This window comes from Pteropus medius, unplaced genomic scaffold, assembly GCF_902729225.1.
Source record: "Pteropus medius unplaced genomic scaffold, Ma_sr-lr_union100, whole genome shotgun sequence".
Lineage (NCBI taxonomy): Eukaryota > Metazoa > Chordata > Mammalia > Chiroptera > Pteropodidae > Pteropus > Pteropus medius.
In genome coordinates, this window is record NW_024354503.1 from 5,394,821 (window position 1) to 5,409,563 (window position 14,743).

Consider the following 14,743-nt stretch of genomic DNA (forward strand, 5'->3'; position numbering starts at 1 on the left):
CTCCTCCTATTCTCCCTCCCTATCAGGCATGAATGCGCCCCTCGACTTGAGACCCACCAACCATCTCCCCAAGCCAGCAGCAGCAGCAGCAGGCCACTCTCTGTAGTGGCCCACCTTGGGGCTCCACACCCACAGCTGGGAAGTAGCAAAAATCCCCTTCAGAGAGGGACTCTCTCAATGCCAGCTTTGGCCCCAAGTTCCTTCTGGGTTTTTGGCTTGTTTTGGGGTGGCGAGGTAAGTGGAGAAGTCCTGGGCAACTAACTACATGTTAGATACCATAACCCCTGGCGTCGGCTTGGTTAAGAGGGTATGACACTCTCGCTTTCTTCCCACACTGTAAACTCTATGCAGGCAGATTCCATATCCATTTGTAACTATATCCTCAGGGCTGAGGATACAGTAGGTGCTCAACAAGTATCTACTGATTTGAAAAGGCACAGGGCTGGGCCATCACCCACGTGGTTCCCAGAAGCCTATTTGGCTGCTGCTCTCATTACCCGAAATCCTCCAGAAGGAGGAGGAACAGCCTTCCCCATGTCCAAAGCCCCTCCTACTCTCAGGTACTGATGTGGATAGAGCCAGTATAGCTACAAGTCAAGACTCATACTCGAAACATTATTTTGGTCCAGAATCTTGACACTGTGCCAAGCACCCAGGAGACATTCAAAACATATTGGAAACAAAAAACACATCTCCATCCTAGGTCAAGAGAGGACCCCAAAGCCATTATGTGCATTCTCTTGACTTCAAAACAGACCAGGCCAAAATCATCTCTTTTGCTGAGAAGTCCCCTGGTCTTTGCCGTGTCCACCAGTAATCCCCCAATGCTCAGCTGGCTGATACACTGGGAAGGGCTAGGTCATGTTAAGTCCAAATCTCTCTTACTATATAGGTTAAAGTCTCTTACTGTACAGCTTAAAACATTCAGCCATGCCTCTATCATTTGGTCTTGCTTGTGTCCCATGCTCCCAACACTGCTAATTTTTATGTTTCAGCCTCGCCAAATTCTTTGTAATTCCCACAAATGAGCCACATTCTCTTTTGCCTGCAGATTTTGCCTAGTCTAGTCTGTCTCCTCAGAATACTGATCTTGTACCTCTATCCACACTGTGTTTAGCTGATCATACCCTTCTGCCTGCCTCCTCCTCCTCCGGGAAGCATTCCCTGACCAACCTGCCTACCCTTCACTGGTGTCTCTCATTATCTTCAATCCACAGTCATTGCCCAGGTTCCTCTCTCTTCCTGGTACCCGGAAAGGTCAGACAACCCATGCAGATGGTGGAGAAAGGACACTTGTACCACAACTGAGAGACCTGTACTGTCCTGCCTGGAGAGGAGACAGGATGGCCCAAGGGTTTAGGGAAGCAGAGCTCCTGCAAGCACAGGCCAGGAGTCCAGTTCCAGCTCTAGCCAGCTGACCTCAACACCCTACCCCACCAACAGCTGGTACAGGAGAAGGCAAAAGCTAGAGACAGCCCAAGGCAGGTAGATGACAGCTTCCACCTCTACCTAGCACATTAGATTTTTTAAATGCCTCACCACCTCTATGCCATCAGTCCAACCCACAAAGCCAGTCAGGGCCCAGAGTTCCTTCTGCTCACTGAGAGGCAGGGTCAACACAGGAAGACCTGGGGGACCCACTCTGAGAACATGGCCCCTGCCCCCGGTACTCTGGAAGCTGCCGTATTTGGAAGAAAGTGCACTGCAGCCGAGTCAGGAGGCCCAGGACCTGGTCTTTGGTGGCCTGGTCATGTCCTGCCTCCTAGGAAGTGCCAGACAGTGCACTGGAGACCCACAGCTCCCTGGGAGGGGTGGGGATGGCAGAGTGTGAAACAAGCGAAGAGCAGTAACATGAAGAATCCTCCTGACTCCTAAAGGTGCACCATAAGCCAGGCTCTGCTGGGAGCCAGGCACATATCATCTCTTAGCCCTCACAATAGTCCATGGGATAGGTATTGTCTCCATTTTACAGATGAGAAAACTGGGGCTTGGAAAGATTTGGTGGCTTCCCCAGAGTCTAAGGGAGGAGTTCTACTCTAGATTATAGCATCTCAAACTTATACTAGAGAGAGCAATTAATTCCTTACTCAAATATGGGTATTTTCTCTGAGCCAGGCCAGAGCTTAGTACTGGGGACATCGACGTGGCTCAGGGTCAGAACCTCTGTGAGGAGCTTGTAGGGATGGCCATGCTTTTCTCAATCTCGTCTCCATCATTAGGTAAAAAGACAGCTGGAAATCCTATTTGACAGAAGTCCTATTTGGAGCTCAGAGGAGGCAGGACATGACCAGACCACCAAAGACCGGGTCCTGGGCCTCCTGACTCGACTTCAGCGTACTTTCTTCCAAATAAGGCAGCTTCCAGAGTACCGGGGACAGGGGCCATGTTCTCAGAGTGGGTCCCCCAGGTCTTCCTGTGTTGGCCCTGCCTCTCAGTGAGCAGAAGGAACTCTGGGCCCTGACTGGCAAAGGAAGCGGAGGGCTCAGCCCAGGCTGCGCAGGAAGGTCTGGGATCCACTCCTGGCTCCAAGCCCATGGGTAGGCGGCATGTTACTGGAAAGCAGCTTCCAGGGGGGAGGGGGAGGGTCTGTCATTAGGAGCAGAAGCTCAGGGAAGGGGGTGCTGCCGGCCTGTTCTGGCTTGTTCCTCTCCCAAGGCTCTGACTCCACCAGCTGTCCCCACCCTGCATCCCTGTAGAGTTCCCTCAAAGTGCAGGAAACTTGCTGACACCAGGTGTGATGGAAGGGCATGGTTGGGGCTCCTGGTCCCCTGACAAAGGCCCAGCATTGAGGCGAGATCCCAAGATACCAAAAAATGAAGCAAAACTTCCAAGGCCTGAACTTGTGGCCGTGGTGATGTCACCAGGATGGAATCAAGGGTGGGGCAGCATCAGTTCGAATCAGATCCAGAGCTGTGAGAGCCAGAAAAGACTGTGGAGAACATCCAAATCCTCCATTATATGGTCAGGGAAACTGAGAACCAAAGAGAACCACTGACCCGTTAATGGTCACGTGACCAATTCCACCATGAGAGCTGATGAAACTCCAAGGACAGTGATCTCTCAAGGGCTCCCACAAGGGCTCCAGTCCTTCCAGAGTAAGGAGGGGAGAAGGTGTGGAATTTAACATTTCGGAGCCACAAGGCAAACCTGCTGATACAGTTGGGGGCTGGCTCCCCTTCTATGCGATAGGCTAGGGGAGGGGAGAGGCGTTTCCCATTCTGTCCAGTGCAGGTGGCACTTAGGCAACCGGGGGACGCGCACACCCATCCACTCTTGCTCTTACACACACTTACACACATGTGCACACACACTAACCCACTCACTCTGATACTGCTCACCTGCACTGTCTCTTACACACTCTTATACTCTCGCCCACACTCTTGCTCTGACACACATGCCCACATGCTCGCTCTCTTACATACTCTTACACAACCTCACACTCTTACACCCACACTCACCCTCTGACACTCTAACACACATGCCCACACCACACTCTCTTTCTTTACACGCACGCACACAAGTGCACACAGACACGTGTGCACGCACATACACACTGAACAGACACTTGACCAAACTTCAAATGCGTGAGAAACTTCTGCTCCTCTGCAGCTTCTCTGCTCTTCGGCATGAGAACGTTTTATTTACATCTCCTCAGACTGTCCCCATCTGCTGAGACTGGCACAGAAGTAGGCAGGCAAGGCTGTTCCACGTCACCCTTGGTTGCCAGGGTGACGAGACACCCCTGATCCCCCTTCCCGCACCTCTCCCCTGGCCTGGGTGCTCAGAGCGGAGTGCTGGCCCACCAGTGCTGGGTCACCAGGGGCCCAGGGGTACACGAGGGGCTCTGCCGCCCTAGTTCCAGGGCTGAGGACTCTGGGGCTGCAACTTGGCCAGGTCCCAGGGGATTCCTGGTTGCACAACGATTCCAGTTCTTAACTCCCTCTTCAACTGCCCCAGCAACCAGTCTCAACTACAGTAATGAAAGGTAATACCTCCCAACAAAGCCTGGTGCTCGACAGTTTACAGCAGTGTGCTCTGATACTTTTTAACTCATTTGGATTTCACCACAGCTCTGGGGGTCACAGTTACCACCCTCTCATTTTGTAGGTGAGGAACTGAGGCACAGAAAGGTTAACCAACCTGTGTTCTCAGCCACTCCCCACATAATCCCGGGTTTTATTCTTAGTTCGTTTCTAGGGGGAGCATCCGTGCCCAGGACTAGAGACTCAACGTGGTTCCCAGAGGGCCAGACGTGGTGTTTCTTTCCATGAGCTCTTCTCCAGGGAAGTCTCACTACTGCTCCTCTTCTAGTCCAGTGGCCTCGTAAAGACTCTGGGAAATCCTTCCTATCTTTTAAGCCTGCTCCCTCCAGGAAGCCTTCCCAAGTTCACCCAACCAGAAGGGATCAGCCTTTTCCACTAAACTCCTAGGACAGGAGGTGGGAACGATCAGACTGCTAGGCCCTGCCTGCCTGAGCTGTACTCAGCTCCAGTCTCCACTGGGCTGGAGTGTCCTTTGGGGTAGGAGGGGCTCTGATTCTTCTCAGTGTTGATTCTTCCCACCATCAACATTAGCTGTGAGGACCACAGACAAAGATAAACCAGACCCAGCTGCTGTCCCAGCAAGTTCCCAGCCGGACAAGCAGAAACAAAGACACATGCCCTGGGCTCTCATCAGAGCGCAGCCACTGACTAGCTGGGTGACCCTGGGCAAATTACGTTGTATGTCCTACCCTCAGTTTTCCCATCTGTGTAAAGCCTGTTTCAGAAGATTCCTAGAGTACAGGAGAAAATAATAAGGGTAAAGAATGCCAAACAATGCTGCCACTTAATGTTAGCAAAAGATGGTGACTGCTATCATGACCATTTTCTTCAAAACCCAAGTATAACATGACTCACTCTACATTATCATGACCTGCTGGTGTGCACTTGTCTATCACTGAGCTTTAAGCTCCCTAAGGACGGAAACTTTATAGAGTCGTCTGGATCTCCAGCTTCCAGCACAGAGTAGGCATTAACTATTTGTGAATTGAGAGAAGACTGACCTTCAGATGTGAAGTGTGGGAAAGAGGAAGGAAGGGGGGATGGCTCTGAAATGTCAAGAGATGGTGATGCTCCCAGAACTGGGATCATTTGAACTGGGCTTTGAAGAATCAACAGAACTTTGCCAGACAGAGAAGCAGGAGGAAAGCCATTCGAGGTCTATAGCCACTAAAGAGTCTAGCATAAGTACCCTGCACACAGCAAATGGATGTATGGGGAATAATTAAATGAAAAACAAGGAAATAAAAAGACAAGAAGGCAGGCTGATTTCATCGAGCCTTTGTCAATATCCAAATGAATGCTGCTATGAAGATTAAATGAGATGGTGCATATAAAACACTTAGCACAATACCTGTTACACATGTTTTGTGTCTTGGTCCCTCCTCTATAACTGGGGTGATGATGCTACCTCCCGGGGTTGTGATAAATGTCACTGCGATAATTTATTTAGAGCTCCTGGCCCACAGGAGTAGTAAATAACAATTTTTAAAAAATGTAAACCAGTGATTCACTTTAAGATATAATCTCTAGCACAGAAAAGGAGAAAAACACTAGACACTTAAAAGAGTGTATGATGCAAGGTACTGTGCTGGGGGACTTTTACATCTCCTCTCATTTCATTTCATATTCTGACTCTCATTTGATAGATAAAGAAATTGAGCCTCGGAAAGATGAAATGACTTGCCCAAGGCTACCTAGCTGGGAAGTGGGAGAGTCAAAATTAGAACTCAGGTCTCCTAATTGCCAGTTCTTTGTGCCACACTGAATCGATGAAAAATAAGCCTGTCAGAATCAACAGGAAGAGAATTCAAGTCTGCAATATGCCTCTCCTGTAAAAACAACCATAGCCTGTTCTGAGTACCTGGGTAGGAGTCATTCACATGCTGGGGGTGGGAGGGTGTCAGTCTCTCTCTGTGCCTTTCCTCATCATTCTTCCAAATGGCACCTTTATTTCTTGCTTACTTCAAACTACATCTCAGGGAGATAGGGAACATCAACACGAGCATCGCATGCTGGGCCACCTGAGGCATGGAAAAAAGAAAAGTAGGCCAGGAGGCCAAAACCAAGGTTCAACGTCCAGCTCTGCCCTTTAGTAACCATTAGGCAAAGAATTACATCACGAACGGGCCTCAGTTTCTCCATGCGTAGACAAGTGAGAATCAAGGGATTAGACACAGAAGTGCCTTGTGCATTGCGAAGTGGCAGACAAACTTCAGAGATGATTGATAAGGGAAAGGTAAGGATAAATATACCACATGGGCTGGAGGTGGCCCAGCAGCCAAGGAAACTTGAGAGCAATAAGCAGAGTGATAACAGCGACTGCCGGGCCCTCTGGGGGACCTAGCAGGGGTTCCAGAGCAGGTACGCTGTGACCAGAGTTGGGGAGCTGGCCAAGCTCAGGATTAACCCTTAGCATTTAACTTCCCATCCTCATTAACCCCTGTCCTCAAGTTGCCAGAAGTCCCCAACACACAGAGGAAAATTTCTTCATCTTGAACTTCTACTCACTTCTCAAAACCCAGTGCAGGAGTCACCGCCTCTGGGAAGCCTTCCCTGAACCCCCACGGCTGAGTCAGGTACTCTTCCTAGATGAGGAGCCAGGAGCTCCGTAGCTGGTGCTCTGGTTGGCTTGGCATCCCAGCACATGGCCCTGGGCCCCGCAAAGGTGATTTGCTCAGGAAGAGCAATTAAGGGAATGACAGAAGCTTTCTAGAGGATGTGAGATTGAAGTTGGGTCTTGAGGGCGGGGGACCAGTGAGGGAAGAGTATGAACAAATATAAAGAGAGTAAATCTCAAAAGTCTTTTAAGGGCCCTGAAGCATCATCCACCCAGCCTAGAAATGCGACTACAGTGAAGGAGATGCTGGCACACAACTGGAGCAGGCTGGCCATGCAAGAAACTGAGTCAAGGGGCCCGAGCTGATGCTTCAGGCCTCAGGTTCTACTCCTGCCTTTCAGTCCCACCAGCCTCTTTCTCCAAGTCTCAAATACCTACTACAGTGGTCCCGACCCCACCTCACCCCACCCTGAGCTGGGGCAGCACCTCTGGATACCCAGCCAAGCCTCCCCAACCACCTGAACTCTCTATAAACATTTGCTGCATGAATTTCACTCCAGCAGATTGTCCCCACCCCCTACAGGAAAGGCACCGGATTGAGAGTCCCCATGCAGTGAGGTGGAAGATGACTCACACAGCAGAGGGGGGCAGGGACAGGGACCAGGAACTAGCAGTAAACAGTCTCTGAGTGTTGATAAGATACAGAGCCCAGCAGGCAACAACAGGCCTAGCAAGGGAGAGGTCTCCAAGTAGCTCACGGGGGAGGGGCAGGACCTCAGGCTCCAAAGACTCTCATGGCTGGTTTGGGTCCCTAGCAGGTGACCATGTGACACACATTGGTTTCTTTAGAGTTTTTCAAAATGGATACATGTTGCTCATTTAAATTTAAATACATTGCTCATGGTCAGCAGCATAATAGTGCATTAAATAGGTGAATAACCTCTCGGCAATTCTCCTTTCTCTATGTGCGAGCCCTCCCAAAAGCCCCAAATCTATACTGTTAACAGTTTGGGATACAGAATTCCAAACTTTCCTGCATCTATAGTTTTAAAATTTTGTATTAATGGTATATTCTACCTACTGTATTATAACCAATTCTATGAGACAGACTGCACTAAGCACTTTACTGCAGCATCTTTCATTTCCTCAACGACCCTAATGCAGTAGGTACTATTATTATCCCCATTTTAAGATAACCAAAGAATGTCAGAGAGATGATCACTTACATGCCCCAAGGAGACAGGGCTACAGAGCAGTGTTTCAGACCCAGAATGACCCCACCCCCCACTCTCTAACCCCAATGGACCGACCTGTCAGTATGGCATTGCCCGTGCCATAATGCTTTGAAGAATCCCTCCACAACAGCGTCAGAGGGCAGGCAAGTTTCTCACAGAGATCCTCTATCAAGAGCCCCAGGTAGGCCTTTCCTCTGTGGCTGGCAGGGAAACCAGGGGGCCTCAGTTTCTATTCTCTCTGCACCTTCACCTGACCCTGAGGTACCCCTGGCATAAGAAAAATCTAATTCACATCCATTGCATTGAAATTCACATCCGAATTTCACCATGGACAGTAGAGAGGGGTAAATGCACAGAATGCCTGAGCTGATAAAGAATTGGATTAGTCTGGTTCAAGCCACCATCCCCTTCCTTTTCTGGGGCCCCAAGTGCAGGGCTCCCCAGATTGGGTTCTCCCTTCCCCTACCCAACTCCTTCCCTAGCCTTGTCTGACCCTAGCAGGAGTTCCAAGTACCAGTCTGCCCCACACCTGGAGTAGGGGAAGAAACAGGAGGCTCGACAAGAGAGGTTCCGTTTTCAGAAACTTTAGAGCCATGGGAAAGCCGGGTTTTTCTTTTCTTTTCCTTTTGGTGGGGGTAGGGTCAAGTTTACAAAATGCAAAATTTGCAAAATTGAGTGTATCCAATACTTGTTCTTAGTGTCCTTTCCAGTTGAAAGTCACTCAAGCTTAGAAGCCTAACAATGATTTAAATCCATTATATGTACCTTGAACTTGCGTGTGGTATCATCACACTTGGACAGAGAGGTGGAGTATGGAGAGGTGGCAATAGGAAAGCAACACAAAGAGAAATTCTGCCATTTCCAGGACAACAGCCCTGCAGAAAGCGAATCGGGTGTCCCATTTTCAGCTGCTACAGGGGAGGGAGGACGAGCTGCAAAGGGAGAGCAAACCTCAGGTGGGGCTGCTGGGTGAGGGGGAGCAGCCGTCCGGGGAGGCATGGGCCCCCCACCCCTCCCAGCTCAATCGGCTACAGAGTCTATTATATGCTTCACAGTGTCTAGGGTGGTAATGAAGAAGGGGTGTTGGGCACCCCTCAACTTTGGTGCTTATCTTTCTGGCCTCTCAGAAGGGCCAGAAAGACATCAATGAGAGAAAATGACATTCAGAGGACAGAGATTGGAGTGGGCCCGAGAAGATCAGGTGACTACCTTGAGGGATGGGTGTGGGGTGACCCTTAGGCCAGTGAGTCTGGGTGTGCATGGGGTGGACCTGCAGAGTGGCAAGGGCACAGGAGCTGAACCCTCACTTCCCCACTGCCGAACCTGCTCCTCCTACGGTGGTCCACATCTCCCTAGTATCACTCGGTTGCTCAGACCCCAAGCCCTGGAATCATCCTGACTCCTTTCTCTCACGTCCCACATCCAATCTAGCAGCAAACCCTCTTGGTTCCACTCATTCCCCTCTAGCTCTACTGGCCTCCTTGCTTTTCCTTGACCACGAATACGATTCTACCCCAGGACCTTTGCATTTGCTGTTCCCTCTGCCTGCAACACTCTGCGCCGCGTAGCTGGATGGCAGATTCCCTCCTCCCCCTTCTTTCAGGTCCCTGCTCAAATGCCACCTCCTCAGGTAGGTCTATCCCAAACCTTTCTATTGGCTTAGCTGCTTTATCCTCCTTTATAGCACTTACCCCTTCCTGACGGTCTGCATAGGACACATGGCCCCTCCATTGAAAGTCTGCTCACACGTATGCTTGGTTGGTTGTCTCCCCCTCCAGACTGTTCCTCAAGGGCAGCCCTGTCACATTCATCTTTGACTCTCCAGCACTTAGCACAGAGCCTGGCACATGGCAAGGATCAAAACTTGTTTGTTGAGCCTGCATGACTATTCAAGAACAGAATTCCCCTGTCTGATTTAACCTAATTTCCACTGTTTGGCATTCAGCTCATATGCATTAAACACGAGCTGAATTGGCCTGACCCTGAAGTAAGGGCTGGGTTTAGGGAGGCACTGGGAGGGCCTTCTGGGCAAAGCAGCAGCAAGTGGAAAGGCAGGACAGGAATAAGCATCGTGTAGGCAGAGGATTTCTACTGGGCACAAATGACAGGGAAGGATGGAGAGGAAAAAATTACTCAGGTGGTCATAAAGCAGCCATTCCTCTGGCACTCACTAAAACCCTGGACAGCAGGCAACAGATGAGGAAGCAGAAGTTCAGAGAGGTCCAGACACTCACCCAAGATCACAGGGGTAGCAGCAGAGCCAGGTTACAAACCTGGGGCTGCTGACTCCCAGTCCAGTGCTCACCTAGCATCAGATTGTAAAAGGCCTTAAATACACTTGAGAGGGAATTGAGTCAACCTGGTGAGCCAGGCAGAGCCACCGGAGGGCTCTGACCTGGGGGTCATGTGTAAGTCCTGCCTGCAAACACCTAGGGAGGAAGTTAAGGGAAATGGTGCAAGCCCCTGGGCTCAGCACCCTGGGGTGGGGCAGAGCTGTCCAATCTACTAAGTCTAGGCCCTAGGGGCAGCTGTCACTGCCTCCTGCATATTCCAGTAGAATGGGTGAGCCTTCCCCATCCCTCCTCCAAATACCTCAAGAGACCAGGAAGCTACATTTGGAGAGAGGAAGGGCCTGAGCCAAGCCCAGGCTGGGGATCAGGAGACCTGGGTTCCAGGCTAGACCCTGGTACCAACTCACTACGTGTTTGAACAAGTCCTGCCTTTCTCAGGCCTCAGTTTCCCCATCTTCAGAAGCATGGTGAGAGCCTTTCCATCTGTGACATCTGACTGACGAGCTCTGCTGTTAGACAAAGCTGGGCTCTGTAACACTAACCGACTCTGTCCATGCCAATGAGTGTCTGGGCCCAGAACAATCTTCATGAGGAGCAAGACTGCATGAGGCAGCATGGGGCAGTGTAAAGAGCCCTGGTCCACCACCACAGAGCTGGCTTCTGTGCCAGTTCTAAACCTGAACTTCTCCGTGATCTCTGACAAGTCACTACACTGCCCTGCGTCTCACTTTCCTCCTCTTTAGTATGGGGACAAGCAATGCTCATGGCCCAGGGTGGTTATAAAGAAAAGGAGGGAATGGAGGTAAAAACATTCAGAGAAAAACAAAAACAAACACCCAGTAAGCTTCAGTGATCACTGAGACAGCTCCGCTTTCAAGGAAGGCACAGAGGACCCACCTCAGATGAAGGGGTGGGATGGCAAGGGGCCTCTCAGTTCCTGGGGAGCACAGCATGACTGCCCTCCAGGGCTCAGCCTACTCTGTGGCCCAGTGTGGCTGCCACCTGACTTGGGTTCCATGAGAACACAACATGAAAATCATGACAGCAGAGGGGCTGGGCCCTCCACTGGAGCAGAGGTCACTCACTGCCTGGCTTATTCTCAAGCCTTGGCCCAGCCCCACCGCCAAGCCCCAGTGAGAGGAGGACCCACCTGTCAGGTGGCAGCCGATAACAGAGGCAGTTTCTCTTGGAGGCTGGGCAGCCAGCACTCTTGGGGAACTGAGGCAGAGGGACTGAGCCTAGGCCACAAGGAGGGCTGAGCCAGCAGAGGTGGTACCATGTACAGGCTAGGATACCCTGAGTGACATGGCTGGGAAGGGAGACATTTGGAAGAACAAGCAGTAATGTCACCTCAGGGACCTGTTCAAAGTTTCAACCCTAACTCAGCCACCAGTCAGGAGAGGCAGGGAGCCCCGTGCTGAGACAGCTCGGTCTTGAGAACTCGGTGGCTTGGTTTCCTGACTCTGTCATTTACTAGTCGTGTCTCGTAGGCACATGCTCATCCTGAGTCTCAGTTTCTTCATCCGAAAAATGGGCTCATAATCATTTTTGTCACAAAGGGCTGTTCTGAGGATTTGATGAGATTATGTATTTGGAACGAAGAGCTGCCAGAGAAAGTGCTCGGCAAAGGTCAAGGTTCCGTGTCTGTATCCCCAGACCCCAGGCCCAGATAGAACCTGCTGGCACCAGAGTACAATTGCCAGGAAAGCAGCCAGAATCAGGAGACTGAACAACAGTCTGAGGCAGCCCCTCTGAAGCAGAGCTTGGCACCCTGTCCCTGTCATTGGTTCTAGGCTCAGTCTTGGCTGACAGGAGTCTCTAGAGGTGCTGAGGGAGGCTGAGGGGAAAGGAGGCTGAGAGGAGGCCAAAGCCCTCTGGAGCCCCTTCGTCCCCCCCAAGCCTGCTTCTCCCCTATAAAATTTGCAAAACTTCCTTCCAGGATACTGAGTGCAGGTCACAAGAACTGTGGCTGTGGCTGAGCTATGCAGATGCAGGTTCCCTGAAACCTGAGCCGCAGGTCCCCCAGACTGACTGACAGGGTGGGGAGGCCAGAGCTTCCCCCTAAGCAGGTGCCTGAGGCATCCATCTCCAAGGGATGCCCTGAAAATCTCCCTCACATGTCTCCTGAAAACAGCCCAGTTGGCTGAGCATCATGAAGAAGGGGGACACAGGGCACACAGAAGGAAGGGCCTCTCTCCCTGCCTCCTCTTCCTACCCACTGGGGATGGTTTGTCACCTCAGGCCTCTAGGAGCCAGAAGATGTACTGAGTAGATGGGAGAGCTGAGCATGCTCAGAGGAGGCTGCCCTTTAGAGGACACTGCAGAGAAAAGATGAGGACACGGCTGGCTGCAGGCCTTGGTCCTGGCACCAGGAGGGCCCAGGGCTCCAGGGGACAGCAAAAGGCAGTCAGGCCTCTTCTGGGGGAGAAGAGAGACAGCAAGAAGCCCCAGGAGGTTAGAAGAGGCAGGGCTTTCTGAGAGCATTCCAATCCAACCCCTTGACAGATGCAAAGAATAAAGCCCAGACAGGGGCAGGGACTTGGCTGAGGTCACACAGCAAGATGGTAGCAGAGCCAGGATTCACACCCAGGATTCGTACTCCAAAGCCAGTCCTTGCCTGGAACACAGTACCACCTCTCATCTATTCCCACCTTTGTTTAAAGTACCTTTTATCAAGCACTTCACTGTGATATTTTGCACACCTTAACTGCATGATTCTCCTAGAGATTCTGATGTAGGTATCACCGTCCTCATTATGTAGCTGCGGAAACTAAGGCAGAGAGGTGAAGGGACTTATCCAAGGCCCTACAGCTGGTCTTTCTGACTCCAGGGGCACAGCCCAACCATGCTTCCTCTGCTTTGAGCCCTGGCTTTCTGTCCTGCTGAGCTGGGAAGAGGAGCCCCACTTCACTTCAAACTGTCACTTGCTTGCTGTGTGATCTTGGGGGTGAGCCACTCACTCACTCTAAACCTCTGGTTCCCTCGAAGACCTTTAGCAAAACCAATATGCCCTGTGGCTCAGGGCATAAAGAACTTGCCCAAACGGCACAGAGCCAGTATGCAACAAAACTGGTACTTGATCCCAAGACTGCCCGATCTCAGAGGCCAAACTCTGCCCTCACGCCAGGATGCTTGATGCGAAACAACCTGTAACTGCTTCCTGCTGCCGCCCTCATCCTCAGGGCACAGATTCCGAAATCTGGCTCAGATGGGCTACGTGTGAGAGACTGGCTGGAGGCTGGGAGCCCATCAGTGATGAGCTAAGCATGGTTTGCCTGCCACCAGCCCACCCATAGAAGTCCCTGCCCTGTAAGGAAAGCATCCGTCAGCACCTGCTTCTGCCTGGGCAAGACCCTGCAGTGATGCTTGTGATGTTTGTGGTAGAGGGAGGAACTGGAGAAGCAGCCACTGCTGGGCAGGACAAAAACGGCCTTTGACTCAGGCTGGAGCCCTGGTTCTAGTCTGCTCAGTTGCCCAGCTTCCTCATGAGACAGGGATTTTGATGATAACAGCACTCCCTGAGGGCTCTTTACCCCTCACAACTACCCAGTGAGGAGCACTACCACACCCTCATCGCAGATGAGGAAGCTGAGGCTCAGAGAGGCTAGGTTACTTGCCCAAGGCCATCTAGCTGACCTGGAACTGACAGGTGCTCATCCTCTGGAGCAGTGGTCCCCAACCTTTTTGGCACCAGGGACCAGCGCTCCTATGAGAATCTAATGCCTGATGATCTGAGGTAGAGCTGAGGCGGTGATGCCAGTGCTGGGGAGCAGTTGCAAATACAAATGAAGCTTCGCTTGCTCGCCCTCCACTTACTTCCTGCTCTGCGGCCCGGTTCCTAACACGCCATGAACTGGTACTGGTCACCAGCTCTGGCCTAGGGCATTTCTTAACCATCTTAGCCACAGAGCAAATGAACTGGATAACTCTTTCCTCAATTCTCCAGTGAATGCACCTAACTAGAACTGTCTCGAAATGTTCAAAGGAGCGGGCTGGGGGGCCTTAGTGTGGTAACAACTATTGTTGTTATCAATGGAATGGAATGAACACTGCCCTTGAAAGCCATTCCCCATACTGCCCTAACTCTGTACCTCGGGTTTGCTCAGCCATATGAAAGATGGCTCTTAAATTCTAACTTCCTAGGATTCCAGGTCACTCAGTTCCACCACTTTCTTGTACATGCAACCATGGGTAAGCTAGTTAACCTCTCCAGACCTTGGGGGCCTCATTATAAAATGCGGACACCTCCGTCCACCTCATAGGGTCAGGTGAGACCCGCCTGAGATGGTGAAGGCAGAAGGCCCACAACGGCTCAGTGCAAAGCAAGCGCTCCATCGTGAGGTGGCAGTGCTTCCTATTCCTGGTGCTGGACTTCTGCGACATCATCATTCACTGCCACTAGAATGTGTGTCACTCCATAATCTCACCTGAAAGCAGATACCAGGGCTCAGAGCCTCTCCCAAATCCCACCCTGAACCAACAGGGCACTCCCAGGCGGGCCCTGCTCGGCTCCCTGATATCATTGCCACAGGCGCTTTCACAATGAGCTGCAGCTCCAAGAGAGGCGGAAACCAGAGCAGTCGGAGATATTTCCACCGCAATGTGCCTGGTACTGCG

General features: G+C 51.4%; 1 protein-coding gene across 1 annotated transcript in view; it reads right to left on the reverse strand.

The window, feature by feature from the left end:
• The window catches only part of SLC9A1 (solute carrier family 9 member A1), a 47,401-nt gene that overhangs the window by 14,211 nt on the left and 18,447 nt on the right, over positions 1-14,743 (reverse strand). The window lies entirely within an intron of this gene.